General features: G+C 54.2%; 1 pseudogene; it reads left to right on the top strand.

Annotated features, from left to right (window-relative positions):
• Positions 1-3,445: 3,445 nt before the first annotated feature.
• Positions 3,446-7,240, top strand: LOC134559264 (protocadherin gamma-A5-like; annotated as a pseudogene).
• The last annotated feature ends 5,867 nt before the right edge of the window (positions 7,241-13,107 follow it).

The raw sequence follows: 13,107 nt of genomic DNA, 5'->3' as shown, positions 1-13,107 counted from the left end.
TCAGCGCGGACGAGCTGCCGGCGCGCAAGCTGCAGGTGGCGTCTGGCGGCAAGAAGCAGCTGAAATACTTCAGTGTGAATGAGGAGAACGGGAACCTGTACGTGAACGAGAGGCTGGACCGGGAGGAGATGTGCGGTGCTTCTGAGACCTGTTCTGTCAGCTTCGAGGTGCTGGTTCACAACCCGCTGAACGTTTTCCACGTCGAGGTGTCCATCGAGGATGTGAATGACAACTCCCCGACCTTCAGGAAGGCTGCTCTGGATCTCGAGATCGGCGAATGGACCCCTCCTGGTACTCGCTATCCTTTGGAAATGGCGAGGGATGCGGACGCAGGAATCAATTCGCTGCTCACTTACCAACTGACCAGCGACCCGTCATTCTCGCTGACAATGAAAAACAAGCCGGGAGGAAAGAAGCAGCCGGAATTAGTGCTGGATAGAGCTCTGGATAGGGAGAAGCAGAGCTCTTTTGAGCTGGTGCTGACCGCGGTGGATGGTGGTGACCCCGCCAGGTCCGGGACTGTCCAGCTTCGCATCAATGTGACAGACGCCAACGACAACCCTCCCGAGTTCAGCAAAAGCGTCTATGAGGTGCGAGTGCCGGAGAATCTGCCACCGGATTCTCTCGTGCTGCAGGTGCGGGCTACGGATGCGGACGTGGGCACCAACGGGCAGGTCTCTTACTCCTTCGGCAACGTTCCAGACGCCGTCCCCTCATTGTTCGCTATCGACAGCAGCAGCGGGGAGATCAGGACGCTGGGTCCCCTCGATTTTGAGAACGAAAATAAATACATTTTTGCCTTGGAGGCGACGGACGGTGGTGGGCTCACCGATGACTGCGAAGTGCAGATCGAAATCACAGACGAAAATGACAACGCGCCCCAGATCACCATTCTGTCGCTGTCTAGTCCTGTGCCCGAGGATGCGCCACTCGGCACCGTGGTGGCCGTGCTGAACGTGGTCGATCCAGACTCGGGCGAGAACGGTCAGGTGTCGTGCGAGCTGTCGGGGGAGGCGCCGCTGTCGATCGTGGCGTCTTCGGGCGGCTCGTACAAGGTGGTGACGGCGAGCGCGCTGGACCGCGAGCAGGCGGCCGAGCAGCGCGTGACGGTGGTGGCCCGGGACCGGGGCAGGCCGGCGCTGCGGAGCAGCAGGGAGCTGGTGCTGGAGGTGTCGGACGTGAACGACAACGCGCCGGTGTTCGAGGAGGCGGCGTACAGCGCGTACGTGGCGGAGAACAACGCGGCGGGCGCGCTGGTGGTGCGCGTGCAGGCGCGGGACGCGGACGCGGGCGCCAACGGGCGCGTGAGCTACTGGCTGGCGGGCGGCAGCGCGGGCGCGGCGGGCGCGGCGCCGCCGGTGTCGGTGGAGGCGCGGAGCGGCGCGCTGTACGCGCAGCGCTCCTTGGACTACGAGCAGTGCCGCGAGTTCTGGGTGGCGGTGCGGGCGCAGGACGGCGGCGCGCCGGCGCGCAGCTCCACGGCCACGGTGCGCGTGTTCGTGCTGGACCGCAACGACAACGCGCCGCGGGTGCTGTGGCCGGCGGCGGGCCCGGCGGCGGCGGCGGCGGCGGGAGAGGCAGCGGCGGGAGGGGCGGCACCGCCTTTCGAGGTGGTTCCGCGTTCGGCCGAGGCCGGCTACCTGGTGGCCAAGGTGGTGGCGGTGGACGCGGACGCGGGGCGCAACGCGTGGCTGTCGTACGAGCTGGTGCAGGCGTCGGAGCCGGCGCTGTTCCGCGTGGGGCTGCACAGCGGCGAGGTGCGCACGGCGCGCGCCGTGTCCGAGCGGGACGCGGCCAAGCAGCGCGTGGTGGCCGTGGTGAAGGACCACGGGCAGCCGGCGCTGTCGGCCACGGCCACGCTGCACGTGGTGCTGGCCGAGAGCTTGCAGAAGGCGCTGCCGGAGCTGAGCGAGCGGGCGGCGGGCGGCGAGGCGGCGGCGGCCGAGCTGCAGTTCTACCTGGTGCTGGCGCTGGCGCTGCTGTCGGCGCTCTTGGTGCTGAGCGTGGCGCTCTTGGTGCTGGCGCGGCTGCGCCGGGCCGGGCCGCCCGCCGTGCTGCGCTGCCTGGGCGCGCAGCGCTTCTCGGTGGCCGGCGCCGCCTTCCCGGCCGACTTCTGCGAGGGCACCTTGCCCTACTCCTACAACCTGTGCGTGGCGGCGCCGGCCCGCGCCGTGCCCGAGGCGGCTTGGCCGCCGCCGCCGGTGCCCGTCCTGTCTGCGGAGGAGCTGCTGGGCGGGGATTGCTGCGAGAAGCCCAGCCTGAGCACTGAGCTCGTCGCGGGAGAGCCGCCCGCCGATGCCGATGCACCGCAGGTCTGTAAAGCGTGAACTTCCTTTTCTTAAACTTTCCCAAACGTCGTCATTTGGCTCTTTGTAGTGTTAGTGGGGACTCATCATCTGTCTCCACGTAGGGGCCGAAATTTTCCCTTTTTCGCGGTAACAGCTTTAGCTGACAGGCTTTGACTATAGCTCTTCTTTCGGCTATTAATAGCGCTTCTCCGTGTTTATTCATGCTTCCCGGAGTAGAGTTTTCGTGAGTTGAACAGTCCTGTCTCCGTGATTGAGTGAATTAGGGAACGGCTGTCTGCCGAGGTTTTGTCTGCAAGACTTTAGTGCTGTATAATCGAATGTGTTTGCAATAATGAAAGTAGATTCGTAATCCATGGACGGAGAACGGCTGAATGTGCATGAAGGAGTCGGGGAAAAGGAGAAAAGCACAGACACCTTGTGTTTGAGCTTCCATCTTTCCTGACTGATTTGTTCGGAAAGGGTGTGCTTGAAATTAGTGTACAGCTTTACGCTTTGGTTAAACATTTTTGAAGTTTATCAGATTTAGAAAGGCAAAGAATGTGGAAAGTTCGTTCTGCATCCTGAGTGAAAAAAAGATTGTTGTGTTTCTGTCTGGGGGGAATGCAGTAGTGGCACTACTGCACTGGGACTTTGCTCTTTTTTGTCTTCATGATATTCATTTCGGACATCGGTGAGAGTGTTTAATGATTTGTGCTTCAGAGATTTTTTTCCTATCCTCTTTACATAGAGAGTTTGGGAAATTCAGGAGGGCTCGAGTCTATCGAGTATGGCAAATCTCTTCAGTTCTGTTTACTAGGAAAGACATCTGAGATACGAAGGAGTCACAATACGGGCCAGGTGGCGATTTAGGCACTTGAAGCAATCATATTTTCACATTGGTTAGAGGTCACCACAGTTTGAAGAGCACAGCTGTAATTTTATTCTACGTATCTATTATTCTTTTCTTAAAAACATAGCATACCAGTGTCATTAAGAAATACGTAGATGAATAGTTTACTAACGAGCTTCAATGCTTTACACATTGAATTCGGAAACAAAGGAAATCTGGAATTACTTGATTTAAATTTAGTCTGTATAAACTAAAAAAACACTGGGTCTATCCTAAAAAGGTGTATCAAATATTTCAAGTTCTGAAACATTCCATTGAGAGTTTTAGGTGCATCTTTATTTGTACTTGTAATTCAATCCGTTAACAATTAGATCGTTAACTCCATGAATCGTGCAATTGCTCTTGTCCCGCTTGTGTTAATGAACTTCATAGCTCTGTTTATTCGGGGTGCGGTATCTTTCTCTTTTCGCTCTGAGAGCCTGTTGTTGAAAATGCCTCTGAACAAAAGGGATAAGAGTAACAATAACCTACAGAGTAAAATAGGAGAAATCTGGGGCTTTTTACATATAATGACATTAGTAAGAGATTGGTTTCCCGTGCGGTAAAAGAACCACGCCCACGGAATGTCTCTGCCTTCCTGCCGATCGTGATGCCCTGGAGAGTCAAAGCAGAGATCGGCTGGAGAAATGGGGAGGCAGGAGAAGGGCGCTGGACGAAAAGCGGCGTCTCCGTGGCGCCTGTCCCCTGTGTGTGGCAGGGCCGGGCGGGCAGCGCCGGGCAGCGCTCGGTGCCTGCAGTGCCGGGAGGAGGCTGCGGGCGCCGCTGTTGACCGAGAGGAGCGAGAGGGAGAGCGGAGCGCTGCCGGCAGCCCCGCCCGCTGCGGAGCGGCTCGCTCGGCTGCTCGCTCTGTGTCCGAGCGTGCGGGCCGCGATCGTGCCCGCGGTGCCGGTGCATTCTGCAGCCAGGGAGCGGCAGCAGCGCAGGGTGCAGAAGCTGAGAGCATTGAGCGGCAGCGGGAGTTGGATCGGCGCTGTTGCGGTGCCGGCGGTGGCGCGGCGGAGATGAGCGCGGCGGGGAGGCGCTGGGGCCGGCGGCAGCGAGCTCTGCTCTGGGCCGTGCTGCTGGCGGCGTGGGAGGCGGCGTGGGGGCAGCTGCGCTACTCGGTGCCCGAGGAGATGCCCAAGGGCTCGTTCGTGGGCGACGTGGCCAAGGACCTGGGGCTGCAGCTGCCGGCGCTAAGCGATCGCGGAGTGCGCATCCTGAATAAAGGTAGGACGCAGTATTTCTCTCTGCACGGGAAGACGGGACATTTAGTGACGGCGGAGAGGATCGACAGAGAGCAGCTGTGCGAGCGTGTGCAGCAATGCGTGCTGCGCTGTGAGCTGATAGTGGACGGACAGATGCAGGTTTACCGAATCGAAGTGGAAATCACGGACATTAACGACAACGCGCCGAGCTTTCGAATAGCAGAAAAAGAGCTGAGAGTGAGCGAGACGACAGCCCCGGGATCGCGGTTTCCCCTGCCGGACGCACATGATCCTGACTCGGGCCGGAATTCCCTGCAGAGCTACGAGCTGAGCGGTGACGAGCACTTCTCGCTGGCCGTGCAGGCGGGCCCCGGCGGCGATCAGCGTCCCGAGCTGGTGCTGGCCAAGGCGCTGGACCGGGAGGAGGCGGCGTTTCACGAGCTGGTGCTGAGGGCGAGCGACGGCGGCGATCCGGCCCGGACGGGCACGGCTCGGATCCGCGTGACGGTGGCGGACGCGAACGACAACGCGCCCGTGTTCAGCCAGGCGGAGTACACGGTGCGAGTGCCCGAGGACGTGCCCGTGGGCTCCGTCCTCGTCATCGTCACGGCCACCGATGCTGACGAGGGTCTGAACGGGCTTGTGAAATACTCGATTGAGAAAATTACAGAAAAAGCCTCGCAGATTTTCCAATTAGACGGCGACACCGGAGCAATCACCCTGTTACAGAGCCTGGACTTCGAAGAAGGAAAATCGTACGAACTGGCGGTGCAGGCACATGACGGTGGAGCCCTTTCCGACACTGCCAAAGTTGTGGTTACCGTAACGGATGTGAATGACAACGCCCCCGAAATCACGGTGTCGTCGGCGGTGAGTGAGATCTCTGAGGATGCGCCATCAGGGACGGTGGTCGCTCTACTGCACGTGCAGGACCGGGACACGGGGGCCAATGGCGAGGTGCGCTGCTTGCTCGACAGAGACGTCCCATTCCGGCTGGAGAAGTCCTTTGACGATTACTATCGCTTGGTGACAGCGAGAGAGCTGGACCGGGAGCAGGTGTCGGAGTACAACGTGACGGTGCGGGCGGCCGACGGCGGGTCGCCGGCGCTGCAGAGCAGCGCGGTGCTGGCGCTGCGGGTGCTGGACGTGAACGACAACGCGCCCGTGTTCGAGCAGGAGCGCTACAGCGCTCGTCTGGCGGAGAACAACGCGGCGGGCGCGCTGGTGCTGACGGTGCGCGCCACGGACGCGGACTGGGGGCAGAACGCGCGCGTGCGGTACCGGCTGCGGGAGGGGCGGGTGCGGGGCGCGCCGCTGTCGTCGTACGTGTCGGTGCAGGCGGAGACGGGCGCGCTGTACGCGCTGCGCTCTTTGGACTACGAGCAGGTGCGCGAGCTGCAGCTGTGGGTGCGTGCGGAGGACGGCGGCGCGCCGGCGCTGAGCAGCAACGTGTCGGTGCGGCTGCTGATCGTGGACGAGAACGACAACGCGCCGCAGGTGCTGTACCCGGCTTCGGCGGCGGCGGCGGCGGCGGGCTCGGGCGCTGCGTGGTCGGGCGTGGAGCTGGCGCCGCGCTGGGCGGAGGCCGGCGCGCTGGTGGCCAAGGTGGTGGCGGTGGACGCGGACGCGGGGCAGAACGCGTGGCTGTCGTACGAGCTGGCCAAGGCGACGGAGCCGGGGCTGTTCCGCGTGGGGCTGCACAGCGGCGAGGTGCGCACGGCGCGCTCGCCGCTGGCCCGCGACGCGGCGCGCCACAGCCTGGTGGTGGTGGTGAAGGACCACGGGCGGCCGGCGCTGTCGGCCACGGCCACGCTGAGCGTGGTGCTGGCCGAGAGCGTGGCCGAGCTGCTGGCCGAGCTGGGCAGCGCGGCCGAGGCGGCGGCGCCGGGCGAGGCGGCCGGCAGCCTGACGCGCTGGCTGGTGCTGGCCGTGGCCGCCGTGTCGTGCCTCTTCGTCGCCTTCCTGCTGCTGCTGCTGGCGCTGCGCCTGCGCCGCTGGCGCCGCCGGCAGCTGCTGCCGCCCGCCAGCGGCGCCTTGCGCGGCGTGCCCGTGTCGCACTTCGTGGGCATCGACGGCGTGCGCGCCTTCCTGCAGTCCTACTCGCACGACGTGTCGCTCACGGCCGACTCGCGCAAGAGCCAGCTGCGCTTCTCGGGCGCCAGCTGCTGCGACACCCTCCCGGCCCGGCCGCTGCCCGACGAGCCCGCGCCGCTGCTCGGGCAGGAGGATGTGGCCGCCGCCCTCCCCGCCGATCCCTCCGCTCCCTCGGTGAGTTTCTCTGTCCACATTCTCTCCGCCGTGTTTTGTTCCAAGGGTCTTCTTTCCCGGCCGTGTTCCCTGGCTTGCATAGGAGACTATGCTGAAAAGCGAGGTGGTGTTTCTTTGGTGACGTTCTGTGGGTTGCTGCCCGTTACTGACTTTGAGTGGACGTGGGGTCGGTCCTCAACCTTCCAGGTAGTGAAGGAAGAAGGGGGGCAAATGGCTGCTGCTGGCAGGCTGTTCTTTGGGTGGAAGTTTGGGTATTTATCAGGTTCCAGGGATTTCTCCCCTATAACACCTGTGCTGTGTAGAATCCGTATCCCTGTTAGTATTAGATCTTCTGAATGGCTGTATCACATTATTAAGAAATACAACTTTTTAGCAGGCTCATGTGTCTTCCCAAGAGCACCTGAGATTTTTTAGGTTGAATGTGTCTTGAACAAAATGCTGATGGCTTTGATTGGAACTTCTCTGCACATTGTTCTCAGACTTTCTCATTCTCCATGGTACATAGTGGAGGTCAGCAGGAAAAGTCTTTGTGTTTTCCATGCTTTGATCTTTGTCCTCAACTGAAGTTCGAGTCGGGCAACAAGTAGTCCTTGTGATGTCTGTGTGTCTGTTCTGAAGATGAAGGATCCTCTTGAAGTGGTGACTCCTTGAAAAGCCTGTGGGTGGGTCTATGTGGAGGTGGAAATGCGTGAGGAAATGGAAAAACTGGTTTGGGTTTTTTCTTGTTTTTTAAGGTAGAGCTCTGTCAAATGGAGCTGGAAGAGCCTTGGCTATAAAATATTTAACATGGGAAGGGAATTGCGTGGGTGGGAAGGGAGAGATTCAAGGTGCAGCAGGAGATTGAAGGTGGGCACAATTCCCCCTGTGCAGATATTCACTGACTCAGTGTCTCCCTAAAGACTGCTGGGCTTCTCCTTTTGGATCTCTGAAGTCTCTTGACAGAACTTCAGTGAGCAGGCAAATGCAGCTTCCATTGTACAGAGAAGTAGAGAGAGCTGTGTGAGATTGGTGGTGTGAAGAGAAGTGGTCTGGGGAGCTGGGCCTCCACTGTCAGGTGTTTTTAAGAGATGTGGGTGGAAGAAGAGCAGGGATGATGTGAAGAGTTGGAAATTGGAGTCGTGTGAGCTGTGCATGAATGTCTGCTGAAAGACTGCAGGGAATGATTTCCTCCATTCCCTGTCCAGTTCCTATCTCTAGGACGAAGCAATGTGAGGTTTTTCTTCCCCAAGTCATTGTCTAGAAGATATGTATTCCATCTGCATGGAGAACCCTGGGAGGTTCTTACTAAGTATTTGCATGCCAGCATAATTGTTTCACTTAAAGTCTTAATGTTGTATTTGTGAAAGATGCTATATGGGAAGAGCAAGCTGTGTGTTTGGGGCCTATAAACAAAATTATTAATCATCTACTCTGAGTTCTATAACCCAGAAGAGTGTTTGGAGCTCTCCAGTTCTGCAGGATATAACATTCTGTCTCACTCTCATGATGACCTGAAGATGGTTCATTCTTGTTTGTAGGTTGAAAGAGAGGCACTTTCATCTACAAGTTTCTTTAAATATCTCTGTAAGAAATGCTTTTTGTTATCCCATGGGTAGGGTGAGAAGTCAAATCTTATCCATGGTCAGGAGATCCAGTCTGAGCAACTTTCCCTTTGGTGGAGTCTCTAAATTCTGAAGATGTGTGATAACCCTGTGGGCTGTGAAGGGTTAGGGGGAGTGTTGGGGGTGTGGTGTGTGAGGAGGCCCTGGTGGAGACATGGCCTGTGTTTTGTTGATGCCCAGGGCTATTGCTGGCCTTCTGAACATGAGTCAGGAGGAGTCTCCTGATTTTATCTTGTGTGGTTTGGACTGCAATGGCCTGGTTTGGGTTTGGTATTCTTTTGCATGCAGGGTGGCAGTGACACATCTTGTGAGGAGTGCATGTGCTGAAGAACGGTGATGTTGCCTGTGAGCTGCTCCTTGGATGGCTGGGTCTGTGACAGAGCTGGTAACAATTTATGGCTTAGCTAAGGTTTTACACTTGTTCCAGTAATATTGAGGAACAGAGTAATCTTAGTTGTGATGCTTGGGATCTGAGAAGCTGTGCAGGCAGCTTTTCTTCTACGGATGTCTGTATGTAAAATTTACTTTTATGTTATGTTTGGATAGAGAGAAGAATTCTTTGAGAGACCGGGCCGGTGCTGGAGTTCACTGTGATGTCATTCAAAATGAATGAATGGAGTGTGTGAAGTTCTATTTATCCTGGTAGATGAGGTGCACATCTGTTTTTCCAAGCTTTCTCTTACTGTCCAAGGAAATGACTGTCTGGGCTGAGCTCCTGTGTGAGGCCTCCTGTGCATTAGTTACAGTTGAATTTCCTGTGTTGTGTATACACTGCAGTTGACACAATCTGAAATGTGATGCCATGATTGATACTGTTCTGGTTTTTTCCCATTCGTGTCTGGGTTGATTAAGTTTTGCTTTTTAGATGATTTGTTTGTGTTGGGTTGGTTGTTTTATTTTTTTCTTGTCAAGGAGTAAAGTGTATCCTCATTGTGCCTGGCAAACCTGCAAACTCCAAAACATGGAATTATCCAGTAGAGAGAGTATCTCTCCTGCATACCTTGAAGCTGTACATGTAGTGAGAGAATCAGGGAAACACTGGATCATGGAATGGTTTGTTTTAAAAAGGACTTTAAAGATCTTGTTGTTCCAACTCTTCTGCCATTGGCAGGGAGATCTTCCACCAGACCAGGTTGCTCAGAGACCCCTCCCAGGTGGACCTTGAATATTTCATTAAAGAAATACAACTTAGAAATACACGTTTTCCCAAGGTGTTGTTTTCTCTGTGACCAAGATACAACCAAAATTATGGAATATGTTTATAGTGAAACTAAAGGCTGAGAATGCAGAATGAGGAGGCTGAGAGCTCAGTTCTGTGCCAGGAAAATCAGTGAATCCGTGTGGGTTTGGCTGAGAAATGGTTTGATTTCTTGCTTGGTGCCAATGCTAGTGCCATTTCTGTTCTCTTCTGGTCCTGGCTTCTCTGTCATGAAACACAGTGACTGTCACAGATGACATGAAAAGAACTGCACGAGGACGTGCTGGTGAGCAAAGCAGCGAAAGGGTCGATTTTTTTTACAAAACTCAATTTTATGCATTTCCTATGGTGCCCCTGGATTGGAGGATGGAATTCCACCTCTCAAAGCACATTGGTCAAGCCAACTGTTATCAGCTTCCTCCTGCTACCTAAAACATGTACACAATGAAGGACCTTTAGCAAAACATGGCTATTGTTTGTAGCACAAAGTGTTATAAAGTAAAAAGTCTGACTCTAGTATGAAGAATACTACAGAAGGCTTAGAGAAGTCTTCAAAACCAGGGGGACAAATGACAGTTCTCCACAATAACATTTTCCACAGTGACCGTTCATGTAGAACCATAATTCTTCTGTAGAACCGCCAATGAATTTTGTGTGGAACCACAAACATCCATCTGTATCTCCATACAATATTGTGATATATTTTCTTCAGAGTTGTAATTACACTTTCCTTCAGGCCTTTGTTTCCAGGTTGGGTTGCAGCTCATTTTCACAATTCAGGTCAGTACTTTTAAATTTGAAAGGGTGACTGTTGTTTTTCAGCAAATCCTTACTTCAGCCACCTAGGAGAGAATTGTGTGGGGGGGAAATAGGAAGAATACGAAGTAGAAGTATTAAGAGAATCTTTTGTAATTTGTCAGAAGATTTAACTTGCAGAAGAGGCACATGAAAAGATGTTTAAATTGATGGCTTCTTAACCATGCAAGGTGAGCAGGCCTTGCAGTAGACAAAGTTGCTGAGGAGAGGACTGATTCTTCAAATGGAGCCCCCTCTCCTGCTGTGCAGTGTGAGTGTTTAGGGCCACACTTGCAGCTTGAGACCTCAATGACTTCTATGTGCTCTCACGGATGAACTCTAAGGCCTGAAATCAAGGCCTAGAAGACTCCACTGTGAGCATCTCTGACACCTTGTCGTCTTCTAATCCTTCCTTGCCTTATCTGATTCATGGTTTGGGTGGGAGGTTTTTTGTTGGTTTGTTTGGAGTTTTTTTCCATTTTGTTTTTCCTTGATTTACTGTGTGTGGGGGTATGCTTACTATTAGCAACAACCTATCTTTTTTAAGCAATGTCTGGTGTGTTTATGTTCCTTGCTCTTGTTAGAGTGGGATTGGAAGGCAGGAGATATGAGAGTGACTTTGTGTTCTGTTACTGCTGGGGAAAAAATAGATGTAATTATGACTTCAGTAGATGGTACATCATTCATTAAAGATCACGAGATAAAGACGGGGAGGAGATTCCCTCTAAGCCAATGGTTTGATGATCCATTCTCTGTTGGATGACTGCTAATCTTTCAGTATGGTTGTTTATCATTTGGGTGCTTTAGAATCCTTCAGGCCCTTCTCATCATGGTGGTGAGCAGACAAATGTACCTCCCTTGTGGGTGTGGCTGCAGTGCATGATCATCTCAGGAGAAATGTGAGCAGTGAGGAGATGGCCACAAGCAGAACCTTGCAGCTGCATGGCGTAGAAGAAGAAGAAGCCAGGGGAGCTCTGTGTGTGAGGCCAGAGGAGAAGTCGGTCATTGCCTTGCTTGTGCTGTGTCATGGCTAACACAGCCTGTGCCTGCTGGAGCACAGTGGGATTGGAGTTGCTTCTGCAGAGCAAGAGAGACCTACAAAATATTCTTGCATCTGTTGACTTCTCTGTGTTTCTCCCTCTGCAGTGCTTGTTGTCATGAGCTCCAGCCCAGCGTGTCTGATCTGCTGTGGAAGGTCTCCCCTGTGCCAGCTGGGCCAGTGCAGGTGGAGTTCCCACACACAGCTGGGATGTTTCCAGGTGGAAAGAGGAAGGGTTTCCTAAGCACATGTGTGCTCCCCCAGGAACACTTTGTGTGTGGTGTAAAAATGCAGAAGCATCTGTGCTGCAGTGGTCAAAGTGCAGAGTGGCCACCCAGCCCCGCCAAGGTTTCCATGAACAGAGCAGTCTCAGGGTTGCTGTTCCCTGAGATTCTCCTCGCGTTTGCTGTTCCCCAAGGTAATGAAGCTTTCGAGCTTCTCTTGCCCAAAAGGTCTCATGCCGGAGCCTGAGAAGACAAGCTGATTCTGCCAGTCCGTGTTTGCAAGGTTGTTTATTCTTCATTATCTCTCAGTTCTTTCTCAGCTCTGCAAGACATCTCCAGCAGAGCAGCACATGCGGCAGACGGGGACTGATCAGAGGATCCCAGACCTTATGTACGGTGCCCTTGATCCAGCCACCATCCAAAATATATATTTTATTTACAGAATCTTACCAATACTTACTAGCTATGCTAACATGTCATTTCTACTTGAAACCAATTCTTGTGATACAACTCAGCAGAAAATGGGGGACAAGAGCAAGAACAAGGAGGACAGGAGCACTCCCCAATTTCTCCATCTTGTCTCTTCAAGCCCATATACTAAATATTTTAGATTCTACATTTACACTCTGTGATAAACTAGCTACTACTTATTTTGAATTCTCTCAGCCTGTGATTCTTCATACAATGTGGGCATTCACTCCCATGGCCAGGGATCAGGGGCAGTGTCCTCCTGGGCTCTGTGTGAGGCTGGCTGAGCCCCTTGTACAGATCCCAGATCCCCTGTCCAGTCTCCAAAGCCTCCAGGGTGGCCAGAGGGGTGTCCTGGACTCCGACAGAGCAGGGGCCAGTGGCCGAACTTGTGCAGTGTCCCCCACGTCATGACCCAGAGGAACGTGCTGGGCAATCATCTGGAGGCTGTTAAATGGCTGAGGAACAGGCAGGAAAGTCATCCCCAAAGAGTTCCAGGCAGTGGCTCAATGTGCAGGTGGAAAGCAGTGCCTGGTGTTGTCCCTCAAGGGTCCTTACTGGGACCAGGACTGTTTAGAATCTTCATGGACAATGGGATTGAGTGCACCTGGAGAGAATTTGCAGCTGGCACCAATTTGAGTTGATTCCCGAGAGGGCAGAGATGCCAACGAGGGATGGGCTGGAGAAGTGTCCCCGTGGATCCATCATGAAGATGCAGAGGGCAAAAGTCAAGGTCCTGCCCGACTGGTCGAGGGAGGTTCTTTTCCCCCTCTAAACTCTTTCTGTGAGTGCCTAGACTGCATGCAGTTGGTGGGCCAATATCCCAAATGGACATGCTAGAGTCCCCAGAAGGAGCATGGAAGTGGTCTGAGGGTTGGAAGATCTCTGCTCTGCAGAAGGACTGAAGGAGTTTAGGTCTTCAAGCATGGAGAAATGATATATTTGTGTAGACTTTTCAAAATACTTTGCTTTATGAATTACAAATATACTTATAGGAAATATGGACTTGTAACAAGAGGTCTTGTTACAAGGACTGGTGGTCATAGGAGAGCAGACAAGATTTTTTACCCAAAAGAAGGGAAGTTTTGATTAGGAGAGAGCTTCACAGTGTGGGTTGTGACAAAATGGA

This window comes from Prinia subflava, chromosome 16 (genome assembly GCF_021018805.1).
Source record: "Prinia subflava isolate CZ2003 ecotype Zambia chromosome 16, Cam_Psub_1.2, whole genome shotgun sequence".
In the NCBI taxonomy this organism is placed as follows: domain Eukaryota; kingdom Metazoa; phylum Chordata; class Aves; order Passeriformes; family Cisticolidae; genus Prinia; species Prinia subflava.
The sequence above is the reverse complement of the archived record's forward strand: the minus strand, read 5'-3'. Positions and strand labels throughout refer to the sequence as shown.